This window comes from Giraffa tippelskirchi, chromosome 4 (genome assembly GCF_054371585.1).
Source record: "Giraffa tippelskirchi isolate mGirTip1 chromosome 4, T2T-mGirTip1v1.2.pri, whole genome shotgun sequence".
In the NCBI taxonomy this organism is placed as follows: Eukaryota; Metazoa; Chordata; class Mammalia; order Artiodactyla; family Giraffidae; genus Giraffa; species Giraffa tippelskirchi.
Genome location: NC_137278.1, coordinates 166,577,812 through 166,605,595, shown reverse-complemented (window position 1 = coordinate 166,605,595; position 27,784 = coordinate 166,577,812). Strand labels below are relative to the sequence as shown.

At 42.5% G+C, this 27,784-nt stretch overlaps 1 long non-coding RNA gene across 1 annotated transcript; it reads left to right on the top strand.

Moving 5' to 3' along the window:
* The first annotated feature begins 40 nt into the window (after positions 1–40).
* LOC145544876 (uncharacterized) lies at positions 41–27,446 on the top strand. The gene is made up of 2 exons (XR_014081682.1): positions 41–123; positions 27,200–27,446. It is a non-coding gene; the product is annotated as an uncharacterized LOC145544876 (long non-coding RNA).
* The last annotated feature ends 338 nt before the right edge of the window (positions 27,447–27,784 follow it).

The following is a 27,784-nucleotide window of genomic DNA, read 5'->3' as shown; positions in this document are numbered from 1 at the left end:
ATTTTCACATATTTAAGGTCTCAAAATGGTCTAAAAAATCCACTAAAGGATATACTTCAACAAAATGAAAGAAAAATCAAGAATGAGAAGATGTGGATACAGCAGTGCCAAAAGAAGAGAGAGGTGAGGGGAATTCCTGGAAGGATGGTGAAGGTCCATCCCATAATGGCAGCTGTGTCTACACATGACAGGCAACCCACCAGATCTGAGCAGAGACAGACCCACAGAGTGCTGTCAATACCAAATCCCCCACTAACCCGAGGACAGAACACCTGGGAGAGTGCCCTGGGCTCTGGACTAGACCTGTCTTCTCTTGACCATACACTGAGTGACCCCCTGCTTTCTGCTCCATGCCTGGATGCTTGGATAAGCTGAGAACACTCATGCCACCCACAGAAGCATTCTGCTTTGACCTATCTTTTGAGCTGGATGCATACTGTGCCATTCACAGCTCCCCACTCTCTCCAACTCTGTCCCTTCCCCATGTCTAGTTCTTGGTCCATACTTGTGTTGCCAGACAAACTGTCATGTTCTAAGTGAGCTCTGTGTTTTGAGAACTCACTTGTGACCTTGCCCAGTCGCTTCTCCCAAAGGGACTCTTGTACAATCTCAGGGAGGCTGGAGCCAGATCACAATCATCCCCTGGAGACTCAGTTCAGCCTGTCTCCTCCTGTGGGTCTCCATCCAGCAGGGACACATGCAGGTGTGTGCTGCTGCCCGATTTCCAAAACTAAATGTATTATTTGGATCTTCATGCATAGGGGAGCCTACATTCATGCTTAATTGCTCAGTCATGTCCAACTCTTGCAACTCCATGGACTATAGCCTGCCAGGCTTCTCTGTCCAGGGGATTTTTCAGGCAAGAATACTGGAGTGGGCTGCCATTTCCTCCTCCAGGGAATCTTCCCCACCCAGTGACTGAACCCACAATTACTGTGTCTCCTACATTGTAGGCGGATTCTTTACTCACTGAACCATCAGGGAAACACTGAGCCATCAGAAAGCACAGGTGAGAGACCCACCAAAAAAAAAAAAAAAAAAACACAACCCTGGGGAATTATTAACACAGAAGGTAGGATAGTAGCTACTTCTAGATGGGGGTGAAGGGAGAAGCATGTGACTGGGAAGGGACCCATTGGGTATGTAAGGGACCAGTGATGCTCTCCTTAGTAACTGGATAGTAGTACATGAATACTAAATTATTATCATTTAAATGATTCTGTATGTATGATCCATTTCACAATTTTCAAAAGGAACAGTTGAACCAAGCACTTGTCTGTGTTCATTCCAACACAGATGAGCTCTGATTTTATGAGGCTGAGTAGAATCAATGGACAGAATGAATTCAATGGTACAATTCATCGCAGTCTATGAGCTGGCTCTTGGAGGGGACAGCACTGGTTGGTATGAATGTCTACAGTCCTAGAGGCAAGGCTGGTGATCTGCTGATGAAAAACAGGGGTCAGAGAAAACCCTGTGAGGCTGGATCATAAACTGCTTTCATCCTTGCATTGCTTCCCCTTTACCTGGTCTATTCTCAGCAGAATATCCCTAAAGGTGTTTTAAGAACTTAAGTTGGATTGTTTCACTCATCTGCTCAAAACTCTACAAAGAATCCTCCTGTCTTACAGAGTAAAATACAGAAGGAAGCCTATGTGATCTGGCCCCATGTCACCTCCATGACCTCCTCCTCAGATATTCCCTCTTCCTCCTGTTCTGCCTTAGACACTCTAATCTGCTACGCTTTCACAAAGAGGCCAGGCTTGCCTGCCTCTGCCCCAGGGCCTTGGCATGTGCCAGCTTCCTCTGCCTGGTAAGCTCTGCCTACTGAAACCCCCAGGGTTTGTCTTCTCATTTCCCACAGGTTCCTACTGAAATGTCACTTTATGAGGTCTCCCCTGAATTAAAAAAAATTTCATTGTTTGTGAAATTTCAACTTTTATTCTGACATTCTTGTCCCATTATATTTTCTTATTGCATATATTTTGAGGTTCCTTTTTTTGTTACCTTTCTCCCTCTTGCTTTCCCCTTCCCACTAAAACATAAGTTCCATGTTAGTTAGTGTTAGTCAGTCAGTCGTGTCCAACTCTGTGACCCTACGGACTGTAGACCACCAGGCTCCTCTGTCCAAGGAATTTCCCAAGTGAGAATACTGGAGTGGGTTGCCATTCCCTTCTCCAGGGGATCTTCCCAACCCAGGGATAGAATCCAGGTCTCCTGCATTGCAGGCAGATTCTTTACCATCTGAGCCACCAACCATGAAGCTAGGGTTTTTGTCTGCTTTTTCACTACAATAGCCTTGATACATAGAAGGAGCAACAAGGCAACACTTAAAGTTGTCCTCTGGCCCTGCCTGATTCCAGGACACCATTTTCTGGTCTATAGCGTTTCCTTACATGAGGTAATTAATGGTATGGCTCAACAGTGGATGTCAATAAAGCATCTTCACCCTAAACAGCATGTAGATGCCATGGCTTATTATTACTAATTCTTTTAAAAATAATATTTATTTATTTGGCAGCTCCAGGTCTTAGTTGTGGCATGCAAGACCTTAACTGCAGCATGTGGTATCTAGTTCCCTGACCAGGAATCAAACCCAGGCCTCCTGCATCAGAAGCACAGTGTTCTAGCCACTGGACCATCAAGGAAGTCTCAAGCCTTATTATTATGATTAGAAAGACACAAAAGGGTCTCTGAGAGGCCTGAGAATGGCTCAACCTTCCAGGCTTCAGTGGTACCTTCTAGATTGCCTGAGCTGTCCTGCTGGCGTGTTTTGAGGCTTCTCAGACATAATTTAGCCAATTACTTGACACGCATACTCTTATTATCTTATAACGCTTTCATCGAGCTACAACTTATGACAGTTCAGGACAAGCCTAAGTGAAGACAGAGGTTTGTTCTCTAGGTGGAGTGTGTCCCAGCTGATAGCAGAGCAAACACCAAAGACTACTCGGGGCTTAACGGGAATTATCCCTTCTATTTGAGTTGAAAGGCTTTGTTGATTCTAAATAAGAAAAATTCAAAGACTCCCTCCAGCCCAAAGATTGAATTTGTTCAAATGCCCCATTAGGGATGGAGAAGCTGGCCTGACTCTTCAGAAGGTAAATGCAAGATGAGAGTGAAAACTTCCTCAACAGGCAAAGGGAAAATTCATGACCTTCAAAACTCTTTGAATACACCAATAGATTTACAGTGTACACAGCAGAGACTTTAGTTATGAAGGAGGGGAAAACATACCCACAAAACTTCCTCCACTTAAAGGTATTCAGCTGGAGCAATAATTTATAAAGCCATAAATAAAAGATTTGGACAGAAGCATTATGGTTTCTTGGCAATAAAGCAGGTCTGACAATCTTTGCTAAAGGAAATGATCTGGGCTCTTGTCACAATCCTTACATTTGCATACTGTTTTGCATTTTACAAGACACACATTCTCATTCTCCATTGGTTCACATTTCCAGGAATTCTGGCAAAGGGACAAGTCAGGAAATATGGTCTCTACGTTTACCACTGAAGAAACAAGTGCTCAAAGAAATTAAGAAATGATTTGCTAAGTATCATTTGTACAGAGCTGTCCAACTTTCCCAGAGAAGGCAATGGCACCCCACTCCAGTACTCTTGCCTGGAAAATCCCATGGACGGAAGAGCCTGGTGGGCTGCCATCTATGGGGTCGCACAGAGTTGGACACGACTGAAGTGACTTAGCAGCAGCAGCAGCAGCAGTCCAACTTTCCATGATGATGGGAATAGTCTATATTTGTGAGTCCATGCTAAGTCACCTCAGTTGTGTCTGACTCTTTGCGACCCTATGGATTATAGCCTGCCAGGCTCCTCTGTCCATGCAATTCTCTAGGCTATTCCCTCGAGTGGGTAGCCATTCCCTTCTCCAGGGGACCTTCCCAACAAAGGGATCAAACCCAGGTCTTCTGAATTGCATGCAGATTCTTTATCATCTGAGCCATCAGGTAAGCCCCTACATTGTCTAGTGTGGTAGATACTGGCCACAGGGACTATCGGGCAGTTGAAATGTGGCTAGTGTGACTAAGGAACTAAATTTTTAATTTTTAAAACCTTTATATTAACTTTAATTTTAATAGCCTTTTGTGGCTAGTGGCTACCATGTTGGACAACCCAAGAATGAGTGACTCAGTTTAAACTCTAATCAAGAATGACTAAATTTATGGCCATAGCTTCCTAGTTTGGGCAAATTTGAATTAATGATACAAATGGATGTGAAATTTGTCAAGAATGCTGTAGCTTTAGGAAAGAGTAAAGTGGAATCAGTTCCAGAGGTCTACCTGGGCTTAGACCTGCTGCTGCTGTTCAGGTAGGCAAATGTCTGCAGCCTGGCTTTTTAGAGTAAAGCGCGGGATGAAATCTGGTTGCCATTACACTTGCCATATGATCTCTTTGTGGCTTCCATCTTAGGAACACAAGAAAAGGCTTGTTTCCCAACATGTGCTAGGATGATAAGCACCTATTTAATCTCTGTCACTGTGGAGAACAGAGTATCTCCTTTGAAGTGAGAAAAGTTGCCTTGTGAATTTGAGCCATTCTCTTGGGATAGGGTGGGGGTGGAATGGGTAGAGTTAGGCCAGGACTCATGTTTCCCAGCAAAGTCTCAGATCTGAGAATGTGTTCATATTCTACACTACAGAGGAGGGAATAAGGGGGAGAAAGGGGGGAACTCGAACTTAGAGGGAGCCAGTTGTTCATTTGTTTCTACGACTGCATTATGAGTTTGGAATTATTACTATAAATCAGGGTTTCTTGACCTCAGCACTATTGATATTTTGGAGTCTTTTTTTGTTGTTGTTGTTAATCTTTTCTACGGGAGGCTGTCCTTTGCATTGCAGGCTGCTTAGCTACTTCTCTGGCCAGAACCCCATCCCCCAGTTGTGACAGATGTCTCCAGACATTGGCAAATATCCCCTGGATGTATCCAGGTTGAGACCACCATTTGAGTCACCTTCCATGGATCTACTCAATCTCACAGAGCTAGTATTTTTCTTGGAGTATTTGAACACTCAGGTTCTTTTTTTTACTTCCCTTCCAAAGCCCATTGTTATTGTGTTATACTGTTTTTAACTTTTGGTGGAGTTTGGGAAAAGGCATTAAAGAAAATTAAAACCAGAAAGAGAGTGAGAGCCGTTAATGTCCTTCCCTTCTTTTCCTAATCCAATAATCATAGTGTTTCAAATACAGCCCAGTATAGAGAATGCATTCAATAAATATTTTCTAGACTGTGAACATGAATGAATAAAGCTCAAAATATCACCTTTCATTTGGGGACATTGAATGAGCCAGATATTAGATGCTCAAGGGTCAGATAGAAAGGTTTGTGGGAATTTGAACTGCAAAAATTCTATGGGTGGTAGCGGTTTAGTCGCTAAGTTTCCGATTTTTGAGACCCCCATGGACTGTAGCCCACGAGGCTCCCCATCCATGGAACTCTCTAGGCAAGAATACTGGAGTGGGTTGCCATTTCCTTCTCCAGGGGATCTTCCAGATCCAGGGATTGAAACCATGTCTCCTGCACTGCAAGCAGATTCTTTACTACTGAGCCCCAGGGAAGCCCCTAAAAGTTCTATGAAGGGAATCCACATTAGAGTCTTTGAAAGATATTCTAGAATCAGGATCCCAGAGATCAGTTACAAAGGCAAAAGTTCAGTGGTAGGTATCCCGTGGCTAATAGCATGAACTTGGAATCAGACAAACCTAGTTTGGATTCTGGCCTTTTTGTTTGTTTCCTATGTGACCATTAAGCTTTTTATAATCATCAAGAAAAGTTAGATCTAAAGGTAGAGAATCAGAAAAGAAAAGAGGAGGAGCTGGAGCAGGTCAGGAACATAAGAGGAGGCTAAGGATGATTGCTCTTGTGAGATTGATGAGGGCAGGAAAGCTGTACTGCTGAAAGATGCAAAACTGCAAGGAGTAATTTTAATCTGCTGTTGTTTCAGGGCAGGTTCCCCAGAACCAGACCCAGAAGCATGACAACTTATGCACGAGTAATTTCTTGAGTGTGCTCCTAGAAGCATCAGGAAAAGGATTGAGGAAAGTAGATCAGAGAAGAGAAAGCAGTTGATCAAGGGGATGGTTTCAGGCAAAGTTCTAGTCTCAGTCTGATCCTTCAGGGAATTCTGCAGTAGAAATGACATCTTGAGATTTGGCCTTACCTGGAGGCAAGGGAGCTGGGCTTTCCTATCCCAGCCCATCAGCCACTGGCTAGAGAGCCTGCCTTCAGAGGATTTAAACCCCTGGGAACTTCTAGCTGTCTGTATATAGGGACGTTGGCCCAATGGTTCAAGACTATTTCCTTGTAGAAAGTCGTAAATAAAAGCAGTTAGAAGTAAAGCACACAGAAACCAATAATAAATGTACAAAACCAGCATAAAACAGATCTGAAAGAAGCTGGGTATAGACCTGACAGTGTCTGCTCCAGGTCAGTTGAGTTGCTACTTGATCAGCATAATTAATGGGGCTTCCAAGGTGGTGCTAGTGGTAAAGAACCTGCCTGTCAACGCGGGAGACAAACATGGGTTAGATCTCTGGACCGGGAAGATCCCCTGGAGGAGGGCATGGCAACCCACTCCAGTATTCTTGCCCGGAGAATTCTCATGGACAGAGGAGCCTGGTGGGCTATGGTCCATAGAGTTGTAAAGAATTAGACACAACTGAAGCGACTTAACAGGCAACACGCAACATAATTATTAGCCTAGTAAGTGACTGTTACGTTGTTGAGAACAAAGGAACTTGGATGTATCAGGGCTGATTGGGAAGGCAGGATTGAGGTACAGAGCAGGGCTTTGCAAGTGCTGAGATCTGGGTCCTCAACTGTCTTAAGGTATTCCTGACTTGCTCCAGCTTCTGGTCCTCAGAGCTTTGCACTCTTGGACTCTCAACTCCCTTTAATGAATCCAAGATAACTGCCTTTCTGGGCCTGGGCATGGGCAGACCAGGCTGGCTAAAAGACCCAGGGCTCAAGAGATGGATGGTTCATAGATTGGCTCTAGGTCTTTAGGTTTGTCATCTAATGATCCCATGGTGGCTTTTGGAGTAGGACAGGCTTGTCATCGAGCCTGGCTTAGTTACTTATCTCTGGAACCTTGAACAAATCACCTGACTTCTCAATTTCCTCATCAACCAAGCTCACTTGGTTAGAGGCTGTCAACTAGACAACAGGGCTGTCAGTCAGACAACAAGACATGAGCTACTGTATGTAAAGCCCAAAGTAGGTGAACAACAACAACAAAAATATTTGCTTTCTTCTTCCATACAAATATCTGTTGTTCTGTAGGCATTTGAGTTGTTTAGGGCAAGTATAGGGGCTAGGGTTAAAAAAGAGAGAGGAACCCACATTTTGGGCTTACTTTTAGGAATTAAATTTGTAATCATAGTAGCCAGATTCATAAGAAACCACCATACTTTCTAGGTAAGTATAGCTTATATAATTAGCAGCACCACAGGCCAAGCTGGCCACAACTGCTGACCCATTGCAAAGCGTGCCATGTGGTCAGTAGCTCAGAAACTAGGGCAGGAGGGAGGATAGGGCATCTGGGTCTCTCCTGGGCTTTACCTTCCACGACTGGCAAGGGCAGCTCAGTGTTCTGGAGATTCATATCCAAATGTGTTGGATTTTTATCCAAAGCCAGAACTGGATATCAGCCACAGTTAATATCAGAGAGATTAACTGTTCCGTTAGGAAAGGTGGCCGTTAATTAAACCCCAGAAACTGTCAGGATGAATTACAAGAGGGGTGTATGGCTCTTGCTCTTAAAGGAGACGGAGGGAGACAGAATCAGTTTCCAATGAACTCTCTGTAGAGCATGTCCTATGTCCTATTTGCCCTGGTTTAGACAAGGTTTATTATTTTTTCTGGAAAAGTTTTTGTTTGCAAAGTCCATAATAGCAAGACAATTTATGATTGGTTCAGCTATGAAGGTGATCCTGAAGCCAATGGGTTCATTGCTTGGTGTTTTGAAAAATCATATATAAGAAAATCAATATTTTTGCTAAATAATCCTCTTCTCCAAGTATCTGATTTATACACAACACTTAACTTTCAGTGAGAAGCTAGCAACAAAGGCGAACCTGTGGCCCAGTGCAGAAGACACCACAGCCATATCAGTCTCTGTAGGTGGCAAAGTTGGTATCATGAGGTCCTTGGTTGGGAGGTGTTGTTTTTATTAAAAATACTTCAGTCAGTCTCCTGAGGCTCCTGAAGAGCCTCAGGAAGAGTCTGAGATTCTGCAGGATGAACTAGCTTCTTCTAGGGCATAGCCTATCAGTCAGGGGTTGGCCATTTTTTCCTATAAGGGCCAGACAGCAAATATTTTAGGTGCAGATGTAACATGGTCTTTGCCATACTATTTGCCACTATTCAACTCTGATGTAGTGCACAAAAGCAGCCGCAGACAATAGTAAATGAATGAGCGTGTCTATGTTCCAATAAAACTCTGTTTAAAACAGGTGGTGGCCTGATTTGTCCTGTGGCCCTCGTTTGCCAACATCAGTGTGCATCGCTCAGTCAGCTGACTCTTCGCAACCCTATGGACTGTAGCCTGCCAGCTCCTCTGTCCATGGGATTCTCCAGGCAAGAATACTGGAGTAGGTTGCCATTTCCTTTTCCAAAGGATCTTCCTGATCCATGGATCAAACCTGCATCTCCTGCATTGGCAGGTGGATTCTTTACCACTGAGCCATCAGGGAAGCCACTTGCCAATTTCTACTATAGAGCATATATTGGAAGAGCAGTTATAAACCAATGACATTTATTGAAACAAAATTTTTATTGAGTTAGAAGTCAACATTTTTACAGACTTCAACAGCAATGTAATTATCACAACACTAACATTTTAAATTTACTCTTTTTAAATAGTAAAATAAATACTTTTATTACTGACAAATGGGAAAACACAAAACATAGAAATATAAAAATACCTATAATGTGCTGTGGTAGACTAATTGGGTTGACTAATCCAATTATCTATCCACCCCCTTCTTCCTTGCCACTCTCTATTATAGTGGTTAGAAAGCGAACATTCTTACTCTCCCAGTTTCTTTACTGCTAAGAATAGTCATAGGGCTCATAAATGTCCAACGAAATGTAGAGGAAAATCTGTATGGAAGTTTTAGGGGTGTTGAAGGCCTCCAAGTTAGATTTTCCTTGACTGATATAATGAAAAAGCCATTTCAAGAAATTTTTCTTAGTCTCCCTCTTCTTCCTGCTTTGAATATGGATATGATGTCTGGAGCTACAGCAGCTTAATTGTCACCTAGAGGTGAGAAGCCATCAGACTAAGTCTAGCTAAGAGGAAAAACAGAAGGATCCTGGATCTATAGTGATATTACTAAACTGAAGCACATTGCCCTGGTTTGTCTGTAACATTTCAATTGTTGTCATATGAAATAAAAACAAAATTCTATTTATTCAAGCTATCAATAGCTGGCTTTTTGTGAAATGCAGTCAAATATATCCCTAACTGATTTTCCATGGAATTACTAAAATCTTGCAAGGCAGCTTACTTTGGGAAATGCTAGTCCAAAGCTTTCTTTGTGTATGATATCCAGTGTGTATGTGTGTGTTAGTCACTTAGTTGTGTCTGACTCTTTGTGACCCCATGGGCTATAGCCCACCAGGCTTCTCTGTCCATGGGATTCTCCAGGTAAGAATACTGGAGTGGACTGCCATTTCCCAGATCTAAACATAATATTCAATGTGTGGGTAGGGTTCTTTGGTTTTGAAAACTATAAAATGGATATTTATTTAATGTTTTATTTTTAACCTGAAATAAATCTTCCCATTCCTTTGCAGTGTATAGTTTTTAGTTGTAATTATGCAAACAGAATGGGGCCTTAACATTTTGAATACACCTTGGAAGTAGATACTTAAGAAAATTATATTACTTTTCTACACTGTGGGGAAAGTTGATTCTCCTATTAAAAGAGGGGCATCCACTTGCAGTTGTGCTGCACGTCCCTTGCTTGAGGGAAACTGAGGCTCAGAGAAATGGCTGAGGTGTCCGCCTTGAGCATTACAACTCGGGCAGCAGGACAGTGGCCCCACTGTGTCCTGAGGCGAGACCATTTCTGACTCCTTCTGGACAGGTAACTCAGGCCAAGTTGTGTCATCCAAGCAGATTTCAGAGATGCCTCTCCTCCCCAGAGCAAAGGCTACTAGATACCAGACTGCTATTTGTTACTTTCTCTGTTCACTTCCAGAGCCATTCCACACTCTCTAAAACACCCCCTTTCAAAAGCAATGATGAGAATGCGTATTTGGAATCTGTAATTGTGGCTTTACTGAACTGCATTTAAAGCATAATATCTAACAACAAAGGCCATTCACAGATGCCAGATTGCAACCCCCCAAAGGGTCAAGGGTCAGGGAGGCCTCCAGAGGCTAACCTCTGGTTGCATGCATGCCTTTGCTAGACAGCCGAAGTCATCTTAAATATTTTTAAATGTAAAAAGAAACTTTTAAAGGCAAATATTCAACTGAAAATGTGAAATTCTGAAGCCCTTTTCCTTATCCATGACCTCATTTGAAAACTAAGGTAACTGGGAGTTTTGTTTTATTTTGGTGAAGTTCGTTTTGGAGTTTTGGATGAGATTATCTTCTCTATGTTAGGCTGGTAGGAATATTCATGTATTTCCTGAATTTTTAGGACAGAAGATGGCAAACTACAATGCATGGGCCAATGCTGGTTCACTGTCTTTTATTTTCATAAATTAAACTTAATTGCAGTACAGCTATTCCCACTCATTTATGTGTTTTCTATGGCTGCTTTTAGGCTACAAACGCAGAACCAGTTAAGACAGAGATCTTATGATCTGCAAGTCCTAAAATATTTACTCTGTGACCCCTTACAGATAAAGCTTGCTGGCTCTTGGTTTAGAAGAACAAGAATGAAAACTTCCTGTGACTTCCCTGGTGTTCCAGTGGTTGGTTAAGAATCTTCCTTGCAATGCAGAGGATGTGAGTTCAACCCCTGGTAAGGGAACTAAGGTCCCACATATGTGGAACAACTAAACCTGTGAGCCACAACTAGAGAATCAGTGTGCTGCAACTATCCCACATGATGCAATGGAGATCCCAAGTGCTGCAACTAAGACTTGATGCAACCAAATACATAAATAAATAAAATATATTTTAAAAAAATTTTTAAAAAGAATGAAAACTTCCTGCAAACTCACAAAAGGTGGTTGTGTGGAGTGTAGTTGTTAGTACAACTACACTCATTGAAGGCAGGAAGAGAAGGGTTCAACAGAGGACAAGATGGCTGGATGGCATCATCAATTCAATGGAAGTGAGTTTGAGCAGGAGACGGTGAAAACAGGGAAGCCTGGCATGCTGCAGTCCATGGGGTCACAAAGAGTTGGACATGACTGAGTGACTGAACAAGTTATTAGTAAGTGCTCAATAAATACTTATTGAAAGAGCAAATAAGGGAGAAAACATGAAAAAACCTAAGTTTTTACTTCCCGATGCACTGTGAACTTAGTGCCTTTTGGGCAAGGGGTGCCTGTATAACAGAGGATGATCCACCTGTTATTGAGAACTGACCTTAGGAAATCTTCGGCATGTTATGATCAGGATGTGGTTTGGGTTTTGCAATAACCTGGAATGTAGGTATTATCATTGCCTGGGCTTGGTGATGACTCATTTTCTTATGTTTGGAGGCTGTTTGATTTCATTTTAGAACTCTAATTCAGTTTCAGATGGTTGAGGTTGCTGGCCATCATATTATCTGATAAATAATACAGAGTTAAGAAACTGTCTATGTAGCAATTATTTTTTGATTTATACAAAAGTTTAAAAAGTAGTGTAGTTCCTACCTACCCTTCATTCAGCTTCCCGTAAGGTTAACACCTGAAGTCCATAGCACAATAATCAAAACCAAGAAATTAATACCGAAGTCGTTAACTAAAATATAGATCTAACTCAAATTTGACCAATTTTCCCAGAATTCTCCTTTAGGATAGCATCCAGGATCCCATATGGCATTTAGTTATCATGTCTCATTTGTCTCCTTTAGTCTGTGACGATCTTCGTTTTTCCCTTATCCTTCATGACTTGACCCCTTTGAAGACTACTGATCAATTATTTCGGAGAAGGCGATGGCACCCCACTCCAGTACTCTTGCCTGGAAAATCCCATGGGCGGAGGAGCCTGGTAGGCTGCAGTCCATGGGGTCGCTAAGAGTCGGACACGACTGAGAGACTTCACTTTCACTTTTCACTTTCATGCATTGGAGAAGGAAATGGCAACCCACTCCAGTATTCTTGCCTCAAGAATCCTAGGGACAGTGGAGCCTGATGGGCTGCTGTCTGTGGGGTCGCGCAGAGTCGGACACAACTGAAGCGACTTAGCAGCAGCAGATCAATTATTTTTTTGACTGTCTCTCAATTTGTGTTGATATTTTCTCAATTTGTGCTTGATATTCTCTCATAATTAAACTGAAATGATTAATTTTGGTGAGAATCTCACAGAAGTAACGTGCCTTTCTCACTGTATCACTTCAGGTAGTACAAGATGTCAACATGTCCTATAGACTGGTGATGCTAACCTTCATCAGATGATTAAGGTGGTGCCTGCAGGCTTCTCCAGTTAAAGATATGCTGATACCTAGGTGCAATTAGATATTTTACCCACTGGGATTGTTCTAAGTAACCGCTTACATCCAAATTCAATTCTATCTATCATCTTGAGCAGGATACTTTTCTTTTTAATTTATTCATGATTCTTAATCTCCAGGTTATGCTTACCCATAAAAATTCTTGCAAGCTGTTGCCATTTTTATTTTGAACCTGACTGTAGTTAGGAAGATACACTTTCTGTTTTTGACATCTTATGTTTCCTCTTATCTTATGATCCAAAAAAAGAAGAAAAAAATTTCCTTGTAATCCACCAGTATCTGCACATATCCTACTTTTCTGTTGCAGTGGGGAAAAAAAATCTTTTCACTTATAGAAGGTCAGCTCCTCACCTATGTGTTGGATCCCAGACCTTCTCATTTCACCAGCTTTAAATAATGATGGTGGATCCTTAGGATGGAAAACCATGCTGCTGCTGCTGCTGCTGCTGCTGCTAAGTCGCTTCAGTCATGTCCGATTCTGTGCGACCCCATAGACAGCAGCCCATCAGGCTCCGCTGTCCCTGGGATTCCCCAGGCAAGAATACTGGAGTGGGTTGCTGTTTCCTTCTCCAGTGCATGAAAGGGACACATGAAAGTGAAGTCGCTCAATCGTGTCCGACTCTTAGCGACCCCATGGGCTGTAGCCTACCAGGCTCCTCCATCCATGGGATTTTCCAGGCAAGAGTACTGGAGTGGGGTGCCATTGCCTTCTCCGGGAAAACCATGCAGGTGGTAAATATTCAATTGGAAACTATTGACATGGGAAAATCTTCACAATGTATTACTGCATAGTTACCATTTCCAATGCTCTTCATTCCCTTGTGTACATCCACATTTCCATCTGGTATCATTTTTCTTTCATCTGAAAAAGAACTCCCTTTAATACTTTTTAGAGTTTAGCTCTGTTGGTGATGAATTCTTTCATCTTTTATATATCCCCAAAAGTTTTTATTTTGCCTTTTAAAAACATCTTTCTTGAGATGTTATTCATACACCACAAACTTTACTCAGATAGAGTGCATTATCTAACAGTGTTTAGCATAGTCACAGAGCTGTGCAGCCATAGACATAACCTAATTTCATATTTTTCTCACCCCTAGAAAAGAACCTGTAGTCATTAGCAGTCACTCTGAATTCCCCCCAACCTTGACCCTCTCAGCCTTAGACAAGTATTCTACTTTTTAGTGCTGTATAGTTGCTTATTCTGGATACTTTATATAAATGAATCATACAATATATGATCTTTTGTAACATGCTTCTTTTACTCAGCATATGGGAGGCCCATACATATATAATGTCTTCTTAAGTCAATCATCTGTTGATGGACATTTAGGTTGTTTCCATGTATTGGCTACTATAAACAGTGCTGCTATGAACTCTGGAATGCATCTATCTTTTCAAGTTAGTATTTTCATCTTTTTGGGATATATGCTTGGGAGTGGGATTGCTAGATCATATGGTAGCTCTATTTTTAGTTTTTTAAGGAACCTCCATACTATTTTGCACAGTAACTGCATTAATTTACATTCCCACTAAGAGTATAGAAGGGTTTCCTTTTCTCCCTACCCACTCTAGCATTTGTTATTTGTAGACTTTTTAATGATGGTCATTCTGACCCGTGTGATGTGGTACCTTGTGGTTTTCATTTGCATTTCTCTAGTAATTAGCAGTGTTGAGTGACTTTTCATGTGCCTGTTGGCCATCAGTATGTCTTCTTTTTTTTTTTTGTATGTCTTTTTAGAGAAATCCTTTTTTAGTTCTTTTGCCCATTTTTGATTGGATTTATTTTTTTGATACCGAATTGTATGAGCTGTTTTTATATTTTGGAAATTAACCCCTGGTGGCTGCTCCTCTGGCTACTTTATATATTTTATCTTTTTTAGTGGTTTTGAGAAATTTGATTATGATATACCTTGATGTATTTTTTCATATTTCTTATATTTGGAATTAATTGAACTTCTTGGCTCTGTGGATTTATAGTCTTCAAGAAATTAAAAAAAAAATTTTGAGTATTATTTCTTTAAATGATTTTTCTGTCCTAACTCCTCCTCAATTTGTTGATTATTCTTATTATGTGTCAAATATTTCTCCCTCTGCAAGCCTGTAAATCTTTGATTGGATACCAAATATTGTGAATTTTACCTTCTTAGTTGCTGGCTATTTTTAGATTCCTATAAATATTCTTGATCTTTCTTCTGAGACATAGTTAAGTTACTTGGAAATAGTCTGATCCTTTTAGATCTTCCTTTTAAGCACATGAAATGGGACCAGGGCAACACTTAGTCTAGGGCTTCCTGCTCTGTCCACCAGTCCTGAGGCAAGACCTTTTCAAGCATTCTACTCTGTGCCCTGTGGTGTATGAAGTTTCCCAGTTTGACTCTTCCCTGTCTGTGTGAATGCTGTATGCTGTTCCCTGTCATCCTTTTGGGTTGCTCTTTTCCTAGGCTCAGTCTTCTCACCTGCGCCCACTGATCAGGTGTCTGCTGAACGCTTAAGGAGAGTCCCCTGCAGATCTCTGGAGTTCTCTTTCTGTGCATCTATCTCTCCTGAAGAACTCTGCCCTGTCCTAGCTCCCTCTGTCTTCCTGGACTCTCAGCTCTGTGTCTTCAACTCAGGAAATTCACTGGGTATTGCCTGGGTTTCCCTTCCCTACCCCATAGCCTGGGAGCTCTTTCAAAACAGACACTAGGAAAATCATTGACTTTCCATCTGGTCTTCATCACTTGGTGCCCACTGTCTTCAAAAGCATTGTTTCATATATTTTGTCAGCGATTTCAGTTGTCTTGACTGAAGGGTGAATCTAAGTTCCTGTAACTCCATCTTGGCTGGAAGTAAAAATCCTCCATCACAGAGTTTTAAAGCCAGAAGAAAACCTCAGGTCATTTAGTTAATTCTTCTTTTTATGGCTGACAGCACTGAGGCTCCACAGATTCCTGTGGCCTAGATTAGAAAGATCCCTGAATTTGGTTGAGATGCCTATTCTCCTCTTGCTTCTGTTATTAACTACTTGTATGCTCTTAAGTAATTTGCACAAGAAAGAAAGGATTGCTCCTTCTGCTCCTTCCCTGGCTTGACCTCCTTTGTCACCTCAGGAGTAACTGAAAACAGTTTTACCAAAGGCCATTGACTTTAATGTATCAGAAATAAGTTCCTCCCAGGTCATAGCTCAGAACTGATTAGAAATATGAGGGTAGCTCCGCTGATGTTGCCTGACTAAGAAATGGCCATTGATAGACAAAAGGGAATGACAAAAATCATAGTTTAGTGGGATCCTTGAGTGTAGAGCTGAGAGCCCTCTAGACCTCACTCAAGTGCTTAATAAAGCAATGAAGTGCACAACAGTTATTAAAAATTTCCATCCAAACAGTATTTTAACAGTAATTTGAGCTCTCTAAAAAGTGTCCTTAAATTGAGGCTTGTAGATATCAGGACTGTTGGGTAGGACTTCCCTGGCAGTCCAGTGGTTAAGAACTTGCCTTGCAATGAACAGTAAGTGGGTTCGATCCCTGGTAGAGCACTAAAATCCCACATGCCGTGGAACAACAAAGCCCATGTACCACAACTACCGAAGTCCACATACTCTGGAACCTGCATGCAATGATGAAAGATACTTCACGATGCAATGAAAGTTCCTGAGTGCCACAAATAAGACTGGACAAAGCCAAATAAATAAATGTGTTCAGTAGCTAAGTCGTGCCCGACTCTTTGCGACCCCCACTGACAACAGACAGCCAGGCTCCTCTGTCCTTGGGATTTCCTGGGCAAAAATACTGGAGCGGGTTGCCATTTCCTTCTCCAGGGGATTTTCCCAATTCAGAGGTCAAACCTGCATCTCCTGCTTTGGCAGGCAGATTCTTTACCACTGAGCCACGAGGGAAGCCCTTAATAAATAAATAAATATATTTTTTAAAAAGAACTGTTCGGTGATAGGATAGTTGTATATGTTTATGTCTAGCCATGATGTTCAACAACAGCTCCTCAGAGTCTCCTAGAGAGCTCCCTGTGTACATACATCTTTGCTTAGTTGCTCTCTGACACCTGAACACCTGTGTGTTCTCTTGAGAGCATTTATCACAACCTGAGATTGTCTTGCTGACCTCTTTCTTCTTGCCAACTATATCTATTCCCACCCTTATCCCCACCATTTGGGTATGAGCTTCAACAGGCACAGGCCTCCCTCACTGCTGGGTTTAGCACTTCACCCAGGGCCTGGCATAGAGTGGGGTCTCACTGAGGATTCCCTGAATTGATGAATGAAAGAGTGACGCTCCTATAGGAATTCAGTATCACTAGGATGGCTTCCTCGGTGGCTCAGATGGTAAAGAGTCCGCCTGCAATGCAGGAGTCCTGGGTTTGATCCCTGGGTTGCAAAGATCCCCTGGAGGAGGGTATGGCAACTCGCTCCAGTATTCTTGCCTGGAGAATCCCCATGGACAGAGGAGCCTGGTGGGCTACAGTCCATGAGGTCGCAAAAGGTAAGACATGACTGAGCCACTGAGCACAGCACAGGATGGAGCAAAACAGCAGGAAACTGAACTCCACAATCAATTCCATCCACAGTTCTGCTGTGAGCTGTGTTCATTTGTTTATGACTGAGCACTGTCTCCACTGGAGGTTCTGGGCCATGCTCTAGACCTTGGACAAGCTACTCACATGGCCTGGGGCTTATTTTCTTCCCCTGCCAATGGAGACAATGAGATCTACCTCACAAGGCAGTAATGTATGGAAAACACACACAGCAGCACTCTACATCCATGTAAGAGCCTGTTGACTAAGTGTTTTTACATAACTTAATCTTGAATTTCTAATCCTTGTAGAAGAATCTTTATGACCTCAGTCTGGGAAGACTTACATGTCTTCTTATATTTATTATGGAAGTCTCTCTGTTGATATACCCAACTATAGTGATTTTTCTTTATCCTTTGTTCTTTTTTACCTAAGCCTTTTGGATTTCCTCAGGGAATGATAAGATGTCTTCATCCTCTCTTGTCACCTCTCTCTGAGATTTACAAGTGTAGGAGGACTGTTTGGAAGTTGGCCACTGGGGAGGAAAAGAAGAGAAAGGAAAAGTTGGTGTTTACATGTTGCCTTGGTTACAGGCATCCCCTCCCTTCTGATGAGGGCCTGCCCTCCCAGAAAGCCTGGTTTTAATTTCCCCTTTGAAATGGGGATGGGGCCTCATTGCCAATTTAAATTTCACTGGTCAGCTGTTTGGCAGATTCTTGCCCACCCCCTCCCCCCCGCCCCAGGCCTTTTCTTTTGGGGAAGCCACTCACTGTCCCTTCTGCAACCGTGTCTCCTTGGTGTAAGTTTTGATTTGGGTTAGGATGAATGGCCTTATTACTGCTGCTTCCTGATCACCCTAAAAGAACCACTCTGGCCACGATGGTGGGGCTGGGTGGGGTGTCACCCCAAGAGATATGAATGTGATGAAACTCTGTTCTACCCAATGAAATATTCTGTGATTTAATGGATACATCACACAGCTGAATGTGTTGCTAAACTACTTAGAGGTGAAAGATGAACTCGTGGGAGGGAAAGAGCAGACACATGTGTAGAAAAGGTCTGAGAGCCAGGCTTCACATTGGAGTGACACAATCTGGTTGGTTGTGTGCATCTGGGCAGTCTTCATTGGTCAGATGGAGTTAACTGTCCAGGTTCTGTCCATAAAGGTGTCAACAACTCCTTATGGGGCAGTGTGCCAAGAATAGGTTTTGTGGGCCAAGGTGAGTAGGTAGAGGGGGACCCAGAAGGATGTGAATATGCAATTATCAAACTAAAGAGAAGAAAAGAATGTAGCAGCCAAGAGTTAGAACAGGGCATCAAAAGCTAGGGGAAAAGTGAGCTATAAATTGAACTAAAAGGACTCAGGAAGAATTATAGCTAAGGGAGAGAATGAGTGTTTGGTAATGAACAGGGTGAGGAAAAAGGATTTAAGGAAAAGATGTAGGTTGGAGAGGCTGGTATTCAAGAATCTGAGATCACAGATGCTAGACACCCACTAGGGCATGTCTTGGATAGAATCCCAGAGAAATCATTTTTAGGTGTATAGGGTGGGGGACACATGGCTTCTTCATTCTGAGAATTCAGGTCAGATGATGGTATTGTGAAGATGATATTAATATATGTGACAATGCCTTGTAAACTGTAAAGCAGTTCAAATGTTAGTGATTATTGATGTTTACTCTGTGATGATAACAAACATGTTCATCTTTCCCCTTCCAAGGCCCCTGGGAGGATCTTTCCCTGCCAGCTGGCCTCAGTCAAATCGCCTCCATCCATCAGAGAGGTTCTTGCAGTGGAACCCACAAAGAGAAAGAGCCAGCCCCTCCAACCTTCTCCTCCCATGGTCTCCTTTGCCCTTATACAAAATTGGAAGAGGCTGGGGAGGAATGGCTTTTTCTAGGCCAAGAAACTGTCCTATTGAGCCTTTCCTCCAGAGCAGTGGGACTCTCCTCATCCTACATCCCCATAACCAAAAGGCCTTTGAAGAATTCTTCCAAGAACAAAGCAATTTCCTGGAAAATGATTCTCTATCTTCTTGTTAGAGATACAGGCAGCTGGCAACTCAATAGCAGCCTCCCCTGCTGAAAAGAAAATCATAAAGTTCTGCACTCTCATATGCATGCAAAGTGTCAGGCACGGTTAGCAGTGATAATAAGGTGAAGATATTTGGGCCCAGAGCAGTTGAGCAACTTGTCCAAGGTCACACAGCAAATACAAGGCAGAACTAGGTTTAGAAGTCAGGGTGTGGACTTTGGATCCCATTCTCTTTCTTTGCCTCTTGAAAGTGAAAATGTTAGCTGCTCAGTTGTGTCCAACTCTTTGTGACCCCATGGATGACAGCCCACCAGACTCCTCTGTCCATGGAATTCTCCAAGCAAGAATACTGGAGTGGGTTGCCATTCCATTCTTCAGGGGATCTTTCTGACCCAGGGATCAAACCTAGGTCTCCTACATTGCAGGGAGATTCTTTACCATCTGGGCCATTTGCCTCTTATGGAATGTTATCTCAACAACCCTCACGTCCTCACCCTATTTCTGGAAGAAAGGATATGTCCTTTGAGAACCATACTATTCAGTATTAAAGAAAGCATTTTAAGACTGGGACATGTTGTGAACAGTGTTAAACATTCTTGAACTTTAGATCTGGTCATCTTGGCCTCCTCTCTTTGATGGTAAGTTAAACAGCAGGCCCATAATAATAGACTCTGCATGTCTTAATAGAGAATAAAAGCTGGGCATTTTGCATGTGCACAGGAAATTCTTTTAAAATAACTGAATATTAGGAGTTTATTTTTTATTCTTTAAATAAGAAGTTGATTTATCTTCCAAAGTTCTCCTCCAGTGCTCTCCTTAAACGGTGTATTTTTCAGATGGCTGTAATGTTAATGTCTGTTCAACCAGAACATGTAAGTCACACAACCCCATATTCACCCAGATGATCAAATCATCATCTTCTTCCCTCTACGTCACTGCAGGACCCTCTTCTCCTGGTTCTTTTCTATGTCTATGTCCATGTCCTTCAAGCTATGCTTCAGTAGTATGTACATCGTGAATTTCCAGATGTACAAGCTGGGTTTTGAAGAGGTAGAGGAACCAGAGAGCAAATTGCCAACGTTCATTAGATCATGGAGAAAGCAAGGGAGTTCCAGAAAAACATGACTGCAGATCACAACAATTGTGGAAAATTCTTAGAGATGAGAATACCAGATCACCTTACCTGTCTCTTGAGAAATCTGTCTTAGAACTGAACATGGAACAAATGACTGGTTCAAAATTGGGAAAGGAGTACAAGACTGTAGGTTGTCACCCTGCTTATTTAATGTCTATGCAGAGTACATCATGCAAAGGGCTAGGCTGGATGAATCACAAGCTGGAATCAAGATTGCCAGGAAAAACAGCAAAAACCTCAGATATGTAGATGATACCACTCTAATGGCAGAAAGTGAAGAGCAACTAAAGGGCCTGTTGATAAGAGTGAAAGAGAGAGTAGAAAAGCTGGCTTGAAGCTCAGTGTTAAAAAAAGAAGATCATGGTATCCAATCCTGTCACTTCACAGCAAATAGAAGAGGGGAAAAGTGGAAACAGTGACAGATTTTATTTTCCTGGGCTTCAAAATCACTGCAGACGGTAACTGCAACCATGAAATTAAAAGATGTTTGCTCCTTGGAAGGAAAACTATGACAAATCTAGACAGTGTATTAAATAGCAGAGACATTGTTTTGCTGACAAAGGTCCGTGTAGTTAAAGCTATTGTCTTTCCAGTAGTCATGTATGGACGTGAGAGGTGGACAATAGAAAAGGCTGAGCACCAAAGAATTGATGCCTTTGAACTGTGGTACTGGAAAAGACTCTTGAGAGTCCCCTGGACTGCAAGGACATCAAACCAGTCAATCCTGAAGGAAATCAACACTGAATGTTCATTGGAAGGACTAATGTCAAAGCTGAAGTGCCGATACTTCGGCCACCTGATTCAAAGAGCTGCCTCACTGGAAAAGACCCTGATCCTGGGAAAGATTGAAGGCAGGAGGAGAAGGGGACGACAGAGGATGAGATGATTGGATGGCATCACTGACTCGATAGACATGAGTTTGAGCAAGCTCCAGGAAATGGTGATGGACAGGGAAGCCTGGTGTGCTGCAGTCCATGGGGTCACAAAGAGTCAGACACAACTTAGTGACTGAACAACAACAACAACAACACATGAGGAATAGAGAGTTTAACTTGCTTGCGAAAATGATACAGAACATGGCAATGGGGATTTGTATCTAGAACTTTCTGTCTCCCAGATTTTCCAGTACACCCTCACGATGCCTTTAAGGTACCCCGATTCCAGCTGATGACTGTGAGCTCTTTGGGCAGCCCACGAGGCTTGACTCTGTGATGTGTGACTCATTCGGTCCCTCATGCCAGTGCTCAAACCTGTGAGATGTACGGATTCCTTAAGTATGTTGTGATTAAGGGTGAAGGCATTCTCTTTTATTAAAAGATTCATGTTGAGGCTTGACAGAAAACAGCAAAATTCTGTAAAGCAATTATCCTTCAATAAAAAATTAATTAATTAAAACAAAGAAATCATTCTCTTCCAAGAATAACTTATATATTGAGATTTAACTCAGGTTTCACTAAGAGACTTCAGTCTTCACAGTCCTGCATGCACATATGTTTTGGGATCAGGGAGAAAGGACAGAATTGTCTAAGATACAGCTGCCTTCTTCATTTTCATGGATAAAGCACATGTTTAATTTGATTGTAGTTGACATTTGTGATGCCATTCTTTTTTTCAAAAAATTACAATATTCTGTTAGTTCAAGGGCTTCCTTGGTGGCTCAGATGGTAAAAAATCCACCTGCAATGCAGGAGACCTGGGTTCAACCCCTGGGTCAGGAAGATACCCTGGAGAAGGAAATGGCAACCCACTCCAGTATTCTTGCCTGGAGAATTCCATGGAGAGAGAAGCCTGGTGGGCTATACTCCATGGGGTTGCAAAGAGTTGGACATGACTGAGGTGTACAGTGAAGTAATTCAGATGTGTGTATATGTGTATATATATATGTATGTATATATATATATATATATATACACATATATATAGAGAGTATATGATATAGTATATATGTTCCTTTTCAGATTCTTTTCCATTATAGGTTATTACAAGATATTGACTATATTTCCCTGTGCTATATAGTAGTTTGTTATTTATCTATTTTATTTATAGTAGTGTGTATCTGTTAATCCTGAATTCCTAATTTATCCTTCCTCCTCCCCTTTTCTCCTTTGATAATCATAATTTTGTTTCCTATGACTGTGAATCTCTCTCTGTTTTGTAAATAAGTTCATTTTTGTAATATTTTAGATTCCACATACAAATGATATTGTATGGTATTTGTCTCTCTCTGTCTGACTTCACTTAGTATGATAATCTCTAGGCCCATTCATATTGCTCCAAATGGCATTATTTCACTTCTTTTCATGGCTGAGTAGCATTCCTTTGTATAAATATACCACACCTTCTTTACCCATTCATCTGTCCATGGACATTCAGGTGCTTTCATGTCTTTAGCTGTCTCCATCATAGAACTTATGATCTGACTGAGGGTATAAAAATGACACTGAGACACAGGTGTGTACTGAGCTCTGTGTTACTAATAAGATGCTGTAGAAGCTTACAGAAGGGATGCTGGAGCTCCTGGACAGAACCCTTGGGGGATGAGGACTTTACAAGACATGTAGAATCTGCATGTAAGCAAGATATTTCACTAAACAGGGACAAAAAAGTTTGAAGAGGAAGCCAGTGCAAAAAATGTGCTTGGTAGGAGAGAGAGGGGAACTGGCATTTCCTGAGACATGAGAAGCTAAGCCCTCAATATACATTATTTCAATGACTCCTCAAATTAGCCTTGTGAAATTGGTGGGATTAGCCCCATTTTACAGATGAAGAAACTGAGATGTAGAGAGGTTGTCATTTGTTTTAGACCATACAGCTTTTGAGTGGTAGAGAGGGGTTCAAACTCAGTCTTGGCTGGTGCCCAAACTCATGTTCTCCCTACACTGCCAGAACTTTATAGGATTTCCAGCCTCCCTGGGAACAAAGATCTACATAGGCAGTTTGATTCCTGGGATGGCTAATTGTATATCTGCTTGACTGAGCCACAGGGTGCTCAGTTATTTGTAAAACATGACTGGGGGGGTTGTCTCTGAGGGTGTTTCCAAATAAGATTAACATTTGAACAGGTAGATGGAGTCAAGCAGAGGTAGGTAGGTCTCACCCAATCAACTGAATAAACAAAAGGCTGAGAAGGGAGTGATCACTGTCTGTCTTTGGACTCGGATTGAAATTTATATCATCAGTGCTTCTGGTTGTCAGAGTTTTGGACTTGGACTTGGAAAGCACACCATTCACTCTCTGGGGTCTCCAGCCCAGTGCTTGCACACGTTGGGAAATCTGGCTTCCATAACCATGTGAACCAATTCTTTCTAACCTCTCTTCCTCTCTCTTCAGCCTGGTTCTATTTCTCCAGGAAACTCAGAAGATGAAGCCTTTCTGATCTCATGTCAAAAGATATCTCTGCTTTTGATGAGGCTGCTTGGTAAAGGGACAGCTGCTGAGCTGGGACCTCTGGCAGGACAGGTCAGAGGTCTGGGCCCTAAGGGTTAATCGTGACGGACAAGACCATGGCCTGGTTTGGCCAACTCAGCCCAGCAGAAGACAGAGGTAGGGCCTGGAAGCAGAAGCCGGAGCCTGAGGATGTGTGTTTAGGAGGGTGAGTGAAGCTGGTGCTGCCAGAGAATATAGCTAACCTCTCAGAAGCCTGGGGTGGGCACAGTCAGTTTGATTTCACCAACTATGTGACAGGCAGGTACTGTGCCGGGGGTGGAGATACCGCAGTGATTTAAACACAAGGCTGGCTGTCATCAGGCTCATAATTTAGTTTTCAATGATGGGCAAAGAGATCATTTCAATACAGTTTTACATGGGCTTCTAGTCCTTTGGCCGTCCAGCTTCTGCACTCAGTCCCTGTTTATTTGGCTTTGACTTCGGAAGATTGCCTATTGCTGAGTGCCTCTGCTGAGTGCCTCTTCTGCGTGGTCTCTGGCATCTGGCTAGGTCTGTGTGATCCATGATCCTGTGACCTTGCAGGTTACAGCGTGTCTACTCAGTAGAATAGTCAGTCATATGATCAAGCCGTGTCACTTGATTTATCGTTCATTCCTGAAGATGCATTTTTGAAGAGAGGACCACAAGGCAGATATAGCCTGAAGAGAAAATTCTTCTTATGTTCTTGACATATTGAAATTCTATTAGTCTCTTGGAGCAAAGAGGATACTTGTTATTGCAAAACACTGTAATAACTAATGACGGCAATAAAAGCTATTAATTTTAAATATAAAACAGTTATCAGGCTTTTCAAATAGTAAAGAGACAGTGTGATGCTCATATAGATATTTTAAAGGGAGTGGGTTAGCAAGATAACTTTAAAAACAAGTTAATAGCCTTTTTGAGCCAACAAATGTTTATAAAGTTTGAATAATAATACATGACTGAATTTAGAGATAACAGAGATTAGATTAGAACGCTAATGCTTGTAGATTTGGTATGCTAGTAATTGTAAAGGCTACTTAAATACACTTTAAGAATTAGATAGACTTTTTTTGATATTTATTTCCCATTTAGGCCATGAGTCTTCTCAGAAAAAGGTTTGTTCAGAATACTTCACCTCAGGACTTCCCTGGTGGTACACTGTATAAACATATGCTTGCCGATACAGGGGAAATGGGTTCAATCCCTGATCTGGGAAGATTCCACATGCCATGGGGTGACTAAGTCCATGTGCCACGACTACTAAGCCCCCACTCTAGGGCCTGTGAGCCACAACTACTGAGCCCGCATGCTGCAACTGCTGATCCCTGTGCACCTAGAGCCTGTGCTCTGAGACCAGAGAAGCCTCCCCAATAAGCCCATGCACTGCGACTAGGGAGCAACCCCCCTCACCATAACTAGAGAAAATCCACGCACAGCAATGAAAGTCAGAACAGCCAAAAACAAAAAACCCCTAAAAATATAAAGAATGCTTCATCTCTTCTGAGGATGAAATTAAAAAATAGAAATGCAAATTCACTTCCTCAAAGAAGAAAAAAATTCTAAAATCATGTGAAATGACATCTCTGATAAATTCTCTTCAACTTACATTTGAAAGATATACAAAATGAGAAGAAAATAGGAGCGTGCAGGATGCTCAAACTTCATTTTTATTCTAGTGGGTCGAACTGTTAAAAACAAAACAAAACAGACTTTATAAAAGTCCATCTTAGCTTTGAGGCAGCAGCAGCTTCGTTGTGGTTAGTTCCTGTGCGGCCAGGAGAGTAAGGGTGGGGAGAGAATAACCAGCCTCACCTGGCACTGACATCCATGCCAGCAGCTCCACAACTGGCACCACCAGCCAGGAAGAGCCTTGCTCCTCGACTGCTGCAGGGGACCGTGACTGCCGGAGAGGATGGTGCTGAAAAATTATTGGGCCAGTACTCCAATGTCAAAAAATGTAAAATTCAGTTGTTAACATTTTAAATAAAATTTTAATAAGTCAATTTTATGGTGGATCGAATTTTGGATTCATGCTGACGCCTACTATGTACCCCCTTGGACCCTTCTGGCCTCACCCATCTTGTTCTAGTAACTTTGTGGCCTCAGCTCTGAGAAGTCCCCAGCTTCCTGTAGGGGCCCCTGATGGTGCTCAGGGTCAGGTCCACACACGAGCCTCCCCACTCTTGCCTGGGCTTCCCTATTGGCACCAAGAGAGTTCACTGGATGCCCCGCTTGAGTAATGAGGAATCCCAGTGAGACACTGCCCCATAAGGAGGGCACTGACCAACAGATGATGGGCACTGCTGAATAAATTCTTCCCCTTTTCCTTTACCACAGAGAGTCCTGAGACTCGGTGCATGTGGTTCTCAGAATGGTCCCACAAAACCCCACAGGCAGTTGCACTTATGGCCAGTTCAAGAATGCATGTCCTCCTTGGCTCTCCCTCTGTGGTAGTTTTTTGTTTGCTGTTATTGGAGTTTAATTGCTTTACAATGTTGTTAGTTTCTGCTGTACAATGAAGTGAATCAGCCATATGTATACATACATCCCCTCCCTCTTGAGCCTCCATTCCACCCCCCATCCCCATCCCATCTAGGTCATTAAAGTGCACTGAGCTGAGCTCCCTGTGCTAAACAGCAGCTTCCCGCTAGCTATCTATTTTACACATTTTAGTGTATATATGTTAATCCTAATTTCTCAATTCATTTCACCCTCTGTGTCCACGTGTCCATTCTCTACATCCGCATCTCTATTCCTGCCCTGCAAATAGGTTCATCTGTACCATTTTTCCTAGATTCCACATATAGGCATTAATATACGATATTTGTTTTTCCTCTTTCTGACTTCACTCTATTTGAGACTCTAGGTCCATTCACATGGTGAGTTGACAAAGTCTTTGGTATGCCTCCCCTCAACAAGTAGGGTTTTATTCCCTCTACTTGAATGTGGGAGGATTCAGTACCTGCTTCCAGGGAACAGAATTCAGCAGAAGACCTGGAATGCCATTCAGAAGATTAGGGTATAAGAGACTATGGCTTCCTTCTTGGCTTGGCTGGCTGTTTTTGACTGAATTTTGTTTCCGCCCCTGCCTTCTCAATTCATATGTGGAAGCCTTAACCCCCAGTTCCTCAGACAATGACTGTACCTGGAGACAAGGTCTTTAAAGAGGTGACAAAGTTCAGTGAGGCCCTTAGGGTAGGGTAGGTCCAATAGGACCTGTGTCGTCCTTATAGGAAGAGGAATAAAATAGGGACTTGCATACACAGAGAAAAAGCCATGGGGACCCAGCAAGAAGCTGACCATCTGCAAGGCAAGGACAGAGGCCTCAGGGGAAACCACCCCTGCTGACACCTGGACTGGAACCTCTAGCCTCCAGAACTGTGAGAAGAAGCTTCTTCTATTGTTGAAGCTTCCCAGTCTGGAGGACTTTGTCATGGCAACCCAGGCACACTGAGATGCAATCTTTCTCTTTCAGATCACTGACTCTGGGGGAAACCAGCTGCCGGGTCATGTGAGCAGCCCCATGAAGGGCGCAGGACGAGAGGAACTGAAGTCTCCTGACAGCAGACACGTGGGTGGGCTTGCAGGAATCAGAGCCCCAGCTGACAGCATGATAGCCTGCGAGAGATCCTGGACCAGAACTAACTACTTACACCTCCCAGGAATTCCTGACCCTTATAGAGTGTGTGCAGTAACAATTTCTGTCATTTTGAACCGCTAAACTTAGGGTCATTTGTTCCTCAGTGGTAGAAAACGAATGCCCCCTCCTTCTCTGCCTCGTTGCCTTGGTCTTCACCCCTGCATCCAGGGATGGTCCCATGGAACAGCATCTTTCCGAGGGGCCCTCTGCCCCAGGCCTTGATTTCTGGAAAGAGAAACTAAGATAATCCAAAATTTTATTCCATGGCCATAGTCGGCCCTGACACTTGGCTCTGGCTGAATATTGTCTTTTGATCAAACAAGTCAACAGAAAATCAACCCTGAATATTCAATGGAAGGACCACTGCTGAAGCTGGAGCTCCAATACTTTGGCCACCTAACGTGAAGAGCCAACTCACTG